Genomic DNA, 12,174 nt, shown 5'->3' on the forward strand with positions numbered 1-12,174 from the left:
CCGGACCCCGCCCTTTATAGCCCCCGCCCCGCCCCTCCCCGCGGAGTGTTCCAACGCCGCGGGGGTGCCCGAGCTTCCCGCCCCCCTCCCTTCCACAGTGAGAAAGGCGAGCGCGGCCTCCCGGGCGCCTCCCGCCCTGCGGGGGAGGGGGGAATGGTCAGGCCCGGTCACGTGGCCTGGCGGCCGGCGGTGGAGGGCGCCTGCGCCTGCGCGCGGAGAGGGTGGGGAGGGGAGAGGTGGGCACGTGGGAAGGGGGAGGCACGTGGGGCGCGCGTGGTTGCACGTGCGCGTGTTCCTGCCCGCGCGCAGGTGCGGTCACGTGCCCCTCCCGCGCGCACACGGTGGTGCAACGCCTGCGGTGCTGCGCATGCGCGCACGTGCCCCCCCCCGGGTGGGGGTGTGAAGGCGGGAGCGGCGCCGTGGGCGTGAGGGGGGTGTTGGCTGTTTGTGGTGAGCTGCCTACAGGGCTGCCGGCGGCGGCTTGGGGGGGGGGGGGGGCTTTTGGCTCCAGGCTGTGGCCGTTTTGGGTCTGGGGGCTTTGGGGTCAGGGCTGTGGAGGCTCTGGGGTTGGGGGGGAGGATTGTGTGAAGGCTGTGGGGGCTTTGGGCCTAGGGTTGGGGGGCCTCTTTGAGGCCTCTGTCTTTGGGGCCCTGGGGCTGTGGGGGCCCTGGGGCTGGGTCTAGGGTGGTGCTGGAGGTTGTGGGGCTGGGCCTGTAGCAGGTCTGGGGTCAGGCTTGCCTGGTGCTGGGTGTGTGGTGGCAGCCCTGCTCTGGGCAGGACACAGGAGTGGGTGCTCTGGTGACCCATGCCCTGCCCTGGGTCTGGGAGATCTGGATCTGATCCCTAGCTTTCCCTCAGATGTCCTCTGTGAGCTTCTGCAGCCCCAGATGGTGCTCCCCCTTCCCCTCTATGCTGCTTGTTTTGGCTACCCAGCTTGCAAGGTCTTTGAGATATGCTGTCTTGCGCTGTATGGGGGGACCCTGACATTGAAAGGGTGGCTGGAGAGCTAACAACAATAGCAATTCACATTCTTCTCATAAGTGCAACCCTTGGACTGCTTATCACTGTTAAATGTTCTGATATTGGCAGTGGGAGGCTAAAGTCAGTGCTGGCTTTCCTGGGTTTTGTGTTCAGATCTTAAAAATGCTTTTTGTGGAGGTGTTTTTCAAAGCATTTGTATCACTGGTTAATCTGTCTCTCTTTGCTCCCTAACACGTGTTCCTCTACTGACATCCTTTCTGTGCGCATGTGCTCCTGTTGTTGAATCTCTCTTGAATGCTGGGCTCTTGGCAGCCCCTTGGCTCTGCGGGGAAAGTGTTCTTGACTCACTTTACCAAGGCAAAGCCAAGCTCATGTGAAATTTGCAGACTTGGAAAGGTTAGGCATGTTTTTGTGGCTGGTCGTTGCTGGCTTAAATCAGGCAAAATCCATCAGCTGCTTCCCACAGCAGAAATGGTGTTAAGTTGCATAGCTGGGTTTTCTTTCATTCTGCCTTTTGTTGGAAATGGGATTGAAATTTGCTGTTCTTGCAGTACTGAAAGTGTAATATGTCACTTGGAAGGGTTACACTGAGTCTAGTGAGCTTCACCCACTAATCGCGTGAGATGCTATGGTGAGAATGTAAGAAGAGGACGATGTTGATCAGGTATTAATGGGATCTCAACCTGCCTAGTGGTATTTGGCATGGCATCCTTGGAGCTGTGGATTTGCAAGCTCTTCCCAGAAAAGCAATGAGAAGCCTTGCTACCATGTAGCACAGCAGTCTCCCGACTGCCTGTAGGGTGTTTATTTTTGTCATTAGAAGGCAAGCATGTGTTTCTCTTCTGCTACTTCCACAACTGCCTACTGGGGTTTTAAAATTATTTTTATTATTCTGTATTTCATTTATGTTTGGAGGCGCTCTCATGCTCGACTCTATACAAACACATAGTCTCTTTCCCACTGAGTTTACAATCTAGGCAGACAATGGATGAGAGAAATTAAGTGTTAATGGCTCCATTTTATAGCATGGGAATTGAGACCTGCTGTTCCTTGGTGTTTGGTCTAGGATCCTGCAGGGAGTGTGTAGGCAAGCTGAGATTGGAACCAGATCTCACAAGTCCCAGTCTTGTCTTTGTGCTGAGGTATTCATCATCTCTCAGGCTTCTGTTTCTTGGAGTCTGTAGTGAAGAAGCAATCAGGACTCCTTGAAATGGGGAAGAATTGGTTCACAAAGCCATTCCACACCAAGCCCTCTGCTCAGGGAACTGAGTCACAAGAACAGAGCAACAGCATGGAATAAGTGTTTAAAAAGTTAAAGCTGGAATTGGTATTTTGGAAGTTTCTGCATGCCCTTTGATACACTGATACACTTATTGAAAGTAAGTACTTTCAATATTGGGCAGTCTTTACTTGCAGAGTCAGCAATGGATGTGCTTAGAAAAGCGCCAAAGGACTGGGAAACTGAAGTGCTATATCAGGGATGTGTTAATAAAAGCTCGGGTATAGACTGGCTTTGTGCTACTGTCCAAAGCCTGTCAAACCTTGAACCAACGCTTTTAAATGCTGACTTTGCAGTGAAAGCTGGTGGGATGTGCATTGTTTAGAAGCACCACAGCAGTGGAGAGCACTTCACCCAGGAGAAGAGCAAAGACTCCAGAGGATGGGAGTATGGCAGGTAAGAGGTTGAGTGACCTTTTGCTTGAGTCCTTCAGCATCACTGTGTTTGCTCACAAGGTCGGGAATGTCAGGTATGGTGTGAATGGTCACCTTTACTAAAATGAAAACTATGGGAGCAGGTCAAAGTGTCTCTACAGCTGGAAGAAGAGTACAGTAAAGGCAAATGGAGTTACACCACTCCCTGCTGCCAATGCATAAAAGTCCTATTGTCTTAATAGTTTGCCTTGTAGTGCCTATGTCTGCACCTAGATATTTTACTGACATCAGTGATAGGATCCCACATTTCCTGAGTAGTGGTAGGACTCATCTCAAAATGTGACCTTGGCTTCTCTACTGGCAGATCTAACATAACCCTCAAAGGATAGCGCTTGCTCAGTTACTGTGAGCTACTCTTTCCTACTGTAGCAACAGCCTGGTGCAGAAACAAGCTACTCTATCGCTGCATTTATTTTTTTGTTTGTTTGTTTTTTGGTCTCCTTAGACATCCTTTAGAAAAATGGCAGCAATTCCTTCCAGCTTGCATGTATCCTAGTTCTTAGTGGTCTTTGGAAATTGTTTAGCAAAACATCTTTAAGGCTGAAAAGGGATGTCTGATTCCTTATCTGTTGTGCACACACACTCTGGTTTGCATGGGAAGAAGCGGCTTGGCAGCATCTTGTAGAACAAAATATTGAAGTGTTTTTGTAGGGGGGTGTGGGGAAACTTTTCTTGATAACAGATTTTATATTACTATACATGTATATTTTTTCTAAGCTTTTGGTGGGTGGAGTGTGGGCTGTATCTCTTTCAGGTAAAAGCTATCTGCATAGGTGGAGCAATCTTTGTTTTTGTTCGTTTAACTTCTGCAGAAAGCCACAAAGAAAGGACTTCTTTTTTTTATGCAAACAGGGGAAAGAGGTATTACCAGGGCCAACCCACGTGGAGTCAGGGAGGTTTCAGTTGGCAATGAACATGTTTGAAGGGGAAATAGAGGCAGTAGATTCTGCTGCCAGTTATGTTTTTAGAGCCCCACGAAGCGCTGTTCTGGTTTCTTGAATGGTGAAGCCCCTCCATGGATAGAAGGGATGGCACATGGCAAGGCCTCTTCCGGGAGGGAGCATTGGAAACTTGCCGGATAGAGGAAATTGAAAGTAGCAATTGCCCCAGTCTTGGTCTCCATTAAACAAATAGCATACCAAGTTAAATTAAACCTTGTGCATCTTGAAAAAGCATAGAATTGCGATCTTCATGTGAATGGCATCTAAGAGGTTTGGTCACTAGCAGATGAAAAAAGCATGTTTCCTCACCAGCTGAAAAATACTCTAATTCTGTAAGTTTTCATGTGGATTTTTGCTGAGAAACATAGGAATTGCTCTGTAACACAACGCCAACAATTTGTTAATATGGTGGGGGTTTTAGGGAAGCTAGAAGCTCCCTAGCGGTTAACACAAACTGTTTGCCCGTAGAAATTTCTTTTCTAACCTCTGCTGGCTAAGGGTTTGCTTTTGTCTTAAAACATGAGTGTGTTTGTACCTTAAGTTTGTTCTCACCTGCTTAAAAAAATCTAGTTCTTTGAGTCATCAAATGGAGTCTTGGTTTAAATGGCAGGTTTTTCTTCCTGGCTCATCTGTAAGAGCTTGGAGGCAGAGGCTTGCTTTCGTAGTGAACAGGAAAGCAGTGCAGGGCTTGAGGAATTTGGCTCACTGTGGGATTTTTGTAGAATGAAAAATTGCAGTTATGTTCAAAATACCCTGTTTTCAAAGGGCTGCTGTTGAAATACAGGTTCTGGAGCTAACGCATGGTACTGGAAAAGAAGTTGAGCTCTCCACGGGTTTGATGAGGGAGCGATTAAAAATCAGAATGGGGCCTCATGAGGAAAAACTTGCTTTTATAACGCTCACTTTAAAAACAGGAACTTCAGTTTGTGATACTCACTCTTTGAAGTCAAAACCTTCTTTCTGCAGTTGCCTGAAAAATCAAAACTCTCGTTTGGGAAAGGACTGCTTTGAGCTGAAAACTGCAGCCAATGCCAATAAGCTCTTAAGCAGCTACAGTGCAGTTTCCTGCGGGTTCTGCAGTGGTAAGACGTGACTGAAAATGACCATTTATGTTTTTCAAAGTTGTTTAGGACATTTGGATACACAGTTAAGCAAAGATGATGCACAGAAGGTCTCCTTTTTATGAAAAGGTGTGAGAAAGATGATCAGATTTAGTATTTGAAGTGGATTATTGAAAGTACATGGGAAGGGTATGGGCACTCTGATGTAGAGGTAAAATAAACTGAAACAAAGCTGTTTTGAAATAATTTCCAGTATATTTAAATTAAACCAAACTAAAATGACTCAACTTTTAGCTTGATTGCCTACAGGTGACTCTAATGTGATTTAGCTGATACTTTTTGAACCCCCATCTTTTGTTGATGAGATGCATTTTTCTGAGTGTTCACCTAGAGTCCCCTGGCTGCCTTGGGAGCAGAGGGGGACTGTCTGTGGATGGAGCATTTCTTAGCATTTCCCACATGGTGTCAGCATCTCTCAAAGAGACGGCTATTGTTGGTCCTGTTTGCTTGCTGATTTACCCAGGCCTTAATAGAGAGCTCAGAAATTTGTTTGGAAATCTTCTTCCATGAAGAAGAAGCATGAAGAGCATGCCTTTTCGTCTCCTGCGTTACTGAAAGCAAGAGGACGGGGGAGCTGCTTAGAGGGAAGGATGTGGAGGAGCTAATGTCCAGGCACCCCTAAAAATCAGAGCTGTCTATCTCAACTCCATGTTGATTATTAGTGCTATATGAGATGCAGGTATGACCGCAGCTGAACGGGAACATGGACTTGTTCTATATATGCTGTGGGTCACTTGGAGTCCCGCTATCCCTTGCTTCATATCTTTATAGGTGTTATTCTAGGGCCTGGAGGAGGTCACCGGTGCGTGGAGCATGTTGTTGTGAGAGTGCCTTCTGTTACCTGTCTGTCCATATAATCTGTACTTTTTTATTTTCATACAGCTTCCCCTTGCAGGAAGGAGAAGGAATTATTTTCATCTTGGTTGCTGGTCACTGGAGCTTTATTTCAGAACGTGGTTTAGGCCATGTGCCTAAAACAAACCTGATGCATGTCTGCAAGCCTTGTGAGGAGAGACTCCTTTTGTATGATTGATTATAAAGAGAATTAATTTCCAAGCTTAAGATCATTATTACTCCTTGGCAAGGAGATACCTCCCTCCGTTCTCAGAATGCCATTACAGGTCCTGCAAGGCATGGCCAGTTGTCAGAAACAGGGTGTCTCGAACACATCTGGTCTCTCCCTTCTGCTTTCACTTCTTCCCGTGCACCTCTCCCTACAAAACGTGTTTTGTGTGGCTGGAGGGAGTATGTGCTGTTACTTTTGTGCGATGCATCTGAGACATGGCTGGCTTTAAATTGCTTCTAACAGGCTGCCTAGACAGCCGTGCTGTGGAAGAAAGAATCCTGTCCAGGGAGATGTTGCTCTCCCAAGTGTCAGTCCGAGGGCTGGGGAACAGGAACAACAGGCTATGTTGATGCAGGCCAAATTGCAATGCCCTACTTGCTTTCCTGCAGTAGTTTAGGAGCAGGTCTCTGGAGTGGGCATGTACCAGAAGCCCTAACTCCCCAGGGAGGGGGCAGCACTTCTGCAGAGCTGATGTCTCGTGAGTGCATCATCTCCCTGTCCCCTTCAGCAGGAGTGGTGGTGGCAGCCTTGCGGACGGAGAAGGTGCCCTGTGTGAGAGATGTGCCAGCACGGCTGCAGGGCTGATGAGTCGAGCCCCACCTCCTCAAATGTAGGGAGAGTCAGTGTGATGGGTATACATCTAATGGCTGCAGCACACATAATGCCCCAAACAGGATACTCTGCTGAGGAGGCAGGCTCTGACACTGTTTCAAGCATCGCTTTTTGAGGGCTTTGAGACCTCTTCTGTTGTTTATCTGCAGCATGCTTCAAAACATCCAGTCTAATTTCTGACTCTGTGCTCCTCCCAGCTGTTTGTTAAGCTGTTCAGGCAGCATTGGCGCTTGAGGGGTAGATGGGTGTGGAGTCGTGCCAGAAGCTGCTGGGAGTAAAGACATTTTGATGAATCTTGTAAGGAATCTGAGGAATCTTTTTTTTTTTTTTTTTTTTTTGCCAGGTCTGCTGCAATCCCATCTAAAAACTGGTGGAAGCCATGTCTTTGTGACTTTCAGTAACTATTACCCTCTGCATGTGGTTGGGTCCTGAAGTTTGAGCGTTGTAGCTACCTGTGACCCTTTGAGAACACAGAAGAAAACTGACTCTCTGAGCGTGTTAACCTCTTCAAAGGAGTCTTATACAACTCCCAGTTGAAGAAAAGGGCTGAGCAGCGGAGTGGCAATTGCTGCTGGCTATGTTAGTCATCCAGAAAGAGACTGTTTTTCCCTTTCCCCTTCCCCACCCTGGCACAAGGGTAGAGATTCTTTCTCAATGCTTGATGTGGCTGAAAGTTAGAAGAAACACCTTATCTTCACAGGAATCGGCCAACTCTTCCCTAAAAACATAAGCTTTTATTTGTGCAGCCCTGGTGGTGAGATTTAGTGGTGTGTTGAATTTTGCTGCAGTAGCCCCCGGAGTCTGAAACCAGCTCTACAGCAGGACATATGCAGACATGAACAACTGTACATTCGCACCTCGTTCCTCCTAAATGTTTGCATTTAGATGAGTGATTACCTGATAATAAGATGCAGAGTGGTGGATATGCTATAGAAGTCTACACAGTTGCATAGACTAGCTGTGCTAGTCCCATAAATAAATGGGAGAGAACACGGGGCGGGGGGAGACCTTTATGCATATCCATCACCATTTTCGGTGGGGTAGTAGGGGGGCGGAGGGGAATCTTTACTTTTCCTATGATTAAAATTGGAAAACTGGAATGCCTACATTGCCTTTCTGAGCAACAGGAAGGCCTGCTGGATCAGGATCTGTGGAAGAAAGCAATGTTATCAGGGACAAACATAGGTTTCTTGGGTGTCCAACTCGGTGCCTTCACTTCCAGGTTAGGTAGGAAATGGGTTTCCTTTGTTGGCCATGTAAAACGTGCAAAAGCACTGGTATCTCTTGGAGATACCATCCTGAAAGACTACGGAAGGAGTAAATGTATTTGTCATGGTCCTGTTACTGCATGGGGCTTCTGCAGCAGTTTTGGGATTCTTCAGGCCTTTGCAAACACTTATATGAAATACTCCTGCTTTTGTTTCAAGGCTAATAAAACTCATCACCTGGGGGGAAAAAACATATTAAGTGGCTGCTTTTCTTTCCCTCCTTTCTTTTTTTTTTTTTTTTTCCCTTTCCCTTTCCCGAAATTCACCTGGTTGCATGCATATATTCCTTGGGGTTTTACCTCTTCTCTCTTCTGTTGCATAATACAAAAAAACTCCAAGGTAATGCAGTGACTATTTGTGAAGGTTCCTGTTGGCTTCATTTTGAATTTTATACCAAGGTATAAAAGAGGAGTAATACAGTAAAAGAGGAATGAAGTAGAATCAATGGGAGAAGCTCTCATTTTTATGAAGGATGGCATATGCAGACGTTAACTCCCGGATGGCTCATTGGACTGTGTGTTGCACTGGAAGTGATTTAGACTTTTCCTCTCATGTAGCAAATTCTAAACATTAGAATCTGCCTTCAGTTTGCAGGAATTTCCCAGTCAAACGTATGATCACTCATAAAAATTAGGGTTTTGTTCAGCAGTGCTTGTCAGCAAAGAAAGGAAAGTAAATAGCTGCTCACTATCCTATTTTAGACAATTGAATTAAAAAACAAAGCAGCAAGAAGGGAAGTCAGAGTTTCAGTTCCTGCAAACTGCAGATTTGCATGGGTTTAGCAATGACAAATATGAGATCATACCTAGATTGGCTGTGCATCTGCCATGCATGTAGTAAAGGTGAACTGAAAGTCTCCTTACTTGTCCAGACCTGAATTAAGCGTTTGTAACAAGTTGCAGCAGTGACAGGTTTTTGTTTAACATCAAAAAGATTTGACTCCCTTCTTGGCTAATAATCTTAGCTCTGGGAAGAATGGGGGTCTTATTGAAAGATGAAAGTAAAATGACTTTCTGTTCAGCTTGAAAATAAGTTAACCTGCTACTCAGAATTGTGCACCTTGGAGACTTGCCGTATCTGTAAAATACATTAGATCTACTTCTCTTTTTTTTTTTTTCTATTTCAGCAAGAAGGCAGGAAGGTTCCTGGATATAGTAATAGCTAGATACTGCCATTACTACGTATGCAAAGTAACTTTTTATCTCTGTTTTGGTACTTGAGAGAGAGGTGGAAGATTGACTTGAGTCACTGAGTAGCAGAGCTAGGGACAGAACCCACCTTCACTAAAGTCCAAAGTTTTGACCATTGCATCAGATTGAGCTGCTTCTGCCCTTTGCAGTACCACCACTTAAAACATTGTGGAAGCATGCAAAAGCTGAAGCTACCTTGGCCGTATCTCCTTTGAGTAGAATGGCTCAGTGCCAGTCTGGAAGTTCATGCCAGCACAAAGGGCATTCAAGAGGGAAAAGGCTTGGTAGTGAGCAGATATCGCTAGCTAATGTTTTTTTTCTCTAGTCAGAAATCTTCATCTTCCACCTTTCTCATTCCTACGTTCTTGTACTGTGCATTGTGCTGTCAATAGAGATCTCCACAAGGAATAAATGATAATTTTGGGAAGTGTGTCTAAGAACTCACCACAACCCTGTTAAGTTTCCCATCCTTTATGTGTCTTCTGTTTCTGTAGTCACTCACATTCTAAACCAGATGATTATTCGTTATTCTGCTCTGTTTTTCAGCCCTCCAGAGCAAACTCTCATCGTATCAGGAGCTGTAGTGAAGGTAAGATGGCCCGGTAGTGGTTTGTACTGTTATCATTAAATGCAGCATGGTGCTGCTAGATTATCTAGTTATTTTTCCCTATATGTCAGTTGCATGTTCTTATCCTGTCTTTTGTGCCAGGAGTAGGACCTGAGCTGGTCTTGCCTTACCCTAACCCATGAAAAGTCTTTGCTTTTCAATCTGATCAGGTCCCTTGATTTATTCACTTTGAGGTCATGCAGCTGCTTGTGCTGGTAGGATTGCTGCTGCCTGGGCTGATTTACATTTCCCCAGAACCATCCTAGGGTGGCTGAGCTGGAGGGGAAGAAATCCCCTGGTGTAGAAAATGCTGTGACAAAAACCCATCACTTGTCATTTTGGAGGAGATTAATTCCCCTGTGGGAGGTGGCCACCTGGGTAAGGTGGCTCAGCTGACAAGCTGGGGAGGGAGATCGCTGGCCATGGAGCAAGTGTTGCCTCGAGATCTCTCACCTCCACCCTGAGAAAAGGAGACTAGGTTATTTTTCCATATAAAAGAAGATATGGGGAGAGGAAACCATAGCTCACTGTCAGCTATTCTGATGGTTGCAGAGTGCCACCACCCTTCCTCATCACCCACGTGCATTATTTTTAGGGTTTGTTTGCCTCACTTAACTCCAGCTCATTCTTTCTTAGGGTGACAAGGACTTCCTTCTCACAGCTGCCCAGGTGGCACATCAGAAACCACAGCCGTGCCTGGAGAAGCTTCCCCTTCACCGCTATCTTAATCAGTGGATTCACCAGCCCTGCAAATGACCTGGCGGGAAGCAGTGTCTGGGGCAGCATGAGAAGGGAGAGGACAAGCCAGTGCCTGCGCTGGCTGAATGGGAGCAACTGCATTTAGTGAGGCCTATTTCCAGTTTACCTCCCCCTCCCAATCCATTTGGTGTCTAGAGCTTTTAAACTGCAACTTAATACACATTTATAACAAGCACATATGCACAAGGAAAAAACCTGAAAGGAAGGGAGAAATGTTTGGCAGTGATCCTTTACCTGGAGGAATGAGGAGTCCAATGCTTCTGAGCAATGAAGAGGTTTCTACTAGTTCTCAAAGTGACTTGGAGAAGGGATTGCAGGAACAGCCTGGAGTCCAGATGGCTGTGACTAGGTGATAGCTCTCTCTCTTGCTTTTGGTGTGGTTTATTGCAGAGCAGTGGCCCCTTTCTGTAACAAGGACTGGACTTTTTTAGTTGACTTTTTAAAGATTTAAAACTGAAATTGGTCCCAGTCCCCCAGTGAACTGTAAAAAGAAATTTCTCTTCCTCTGTCTTGCCAGTGAGAGAGATTAAATTGAATTAAATCCATCCTGGAAATGCACCTGTTTTCAGTAACAGATTCTGCATGGTTTAGCTGGGATATTTACAGTGCCTTCTAAGGTGGTGGTTGCTTGGTGACCTGGACTATACCAGTTTGAATCAGAGTTGTATGTTGGAACCTGTGCTTCTTACAATTCAGGAATTTTCCTGTTTAAAAGTTTAGTTTGCACTTGGTTCTGAGAAGCACAGGCAACTTGTTAAATGAGTATGGCAGCTTTCTGCAAAGCCAAAGTTCTGTTTTGTATTTTGTGTGCTGGAGCTCAGGGCTCCTACTTCAGGAGGCTGCATCTAATGCACAAATGAGCTTCTTGGACTTTAGTGCAGTTGAGCCTTCTGACCTAGTTGTGGTAAGTGAGACCTAATGTTTATTCAAGGAGTTTTGGTTTTAGACTTTTATTTTCTTGAGTAGCATTGTGGTGCCGTGGTCTTGAGATGCTCCATGTCACTGCTTGAACCTCCGGCCGGATGCGGCAACTAGCCTAATACTTTCTCTCTAGGGAGAAACCATGACTGATACACACTAGTGAAAGCAGAAATGATCCTTATTGCTTTGGCACTCGAACATGAAGCTGCATGTTTGCCATGTCTTCTACTTTTGCCTGAGGTTCTTTTCTCTTTGATTCCAAGGTGCTCAGTACATGGCTCGTGGCCTGCCTTTGTTACAGACAAACAAGAGGCCTTGGTTTATTCTAGCAGCCCAGAAGAAAGTGGCAAGATGGTTTAGTCTCATGCGATTTAGGTGAAAATGTATCTTTCTAAGTATGAAATCACAGAAGCTGCTTCTCATTCTTGTGTTTTTCACCAAAGCAAAGGATTTTGTGGAGCTCTGGAAGGGACCCAGCATATCCTTTATAAAGGATGTTGACCATCCCTGTGCTTTGAGGCATAAATCAACCATGGAGGTCAAGAAGACGTGTTCTGTGTATGTTAATCATGTTACACTGGCCTGTTTGAGTTGCAGAGCTTGTCTGAACTAGCATGGTGATTTCTACTATTCCTTTATATGTAAGATGTTCTAGCCACGAGAATTGTGGTCAATGCCTCCTGCTGTGAACAATTTACACGATAATATATTTTCATTACTGATTTTTTTTAATGAAAAGTGAACAATAAAGTGTTACAGTACAAATATTTTCCATGTAAACATTGATAGGAAGCCATCAGGTATATCTGTTACTGGAGCAACATTAAAGCAATTAGGTTAAGGGTTAGAATTAAGAAAAATACCACTATTTTAAATTCATTGATGACCTGTTTACTGTATAATTCATCAATGGATAAGGTAAAAAAAGATTTTTTTTTTCAATTAGGAAGTTTTATATGCTTTTTCTGCAGGGCAATACTGATATGACACTAGGT

The 12,174-nt window shown here is 45.3% G+C and overlaps 1 long non-coding RNA gene across 1 annotated transcript; it reads left to right on the forward strand.

The window, feature by feature from the left end:
- Positions 1–212: 212 nt before the first annotated feature.
- Positions 213–12,136, forward strand: LOC138062204 (uncharacterized). The gene is made up of 4 exons (XR_011136297.1): positions 213–450; positions 2,557–2,656; positions 9,439–9,481; positions 10,136–12,136. It is a non-coding gene; the product is annotated as an uncharacterized lncRNA (long non-coding RNA).
- Positions 12,137–12,174: the final 38 nt, after the last annotated feature.

This window comes from Struthio camelus, chromosome 25 (genome assembly GCF_040807025.1).
Source record: "Struthio camelus isolate bStrCam1 chromosome 25, bStrCam1.hap1, whole genome shotgun sequence".
Taxonomy (NCBI): domain Eukaryota; kingdom Metazoa; phylum Chordata; class Aves; order Struthioniformes; family Struthionidae; genus Struthio; species Struthio camelus.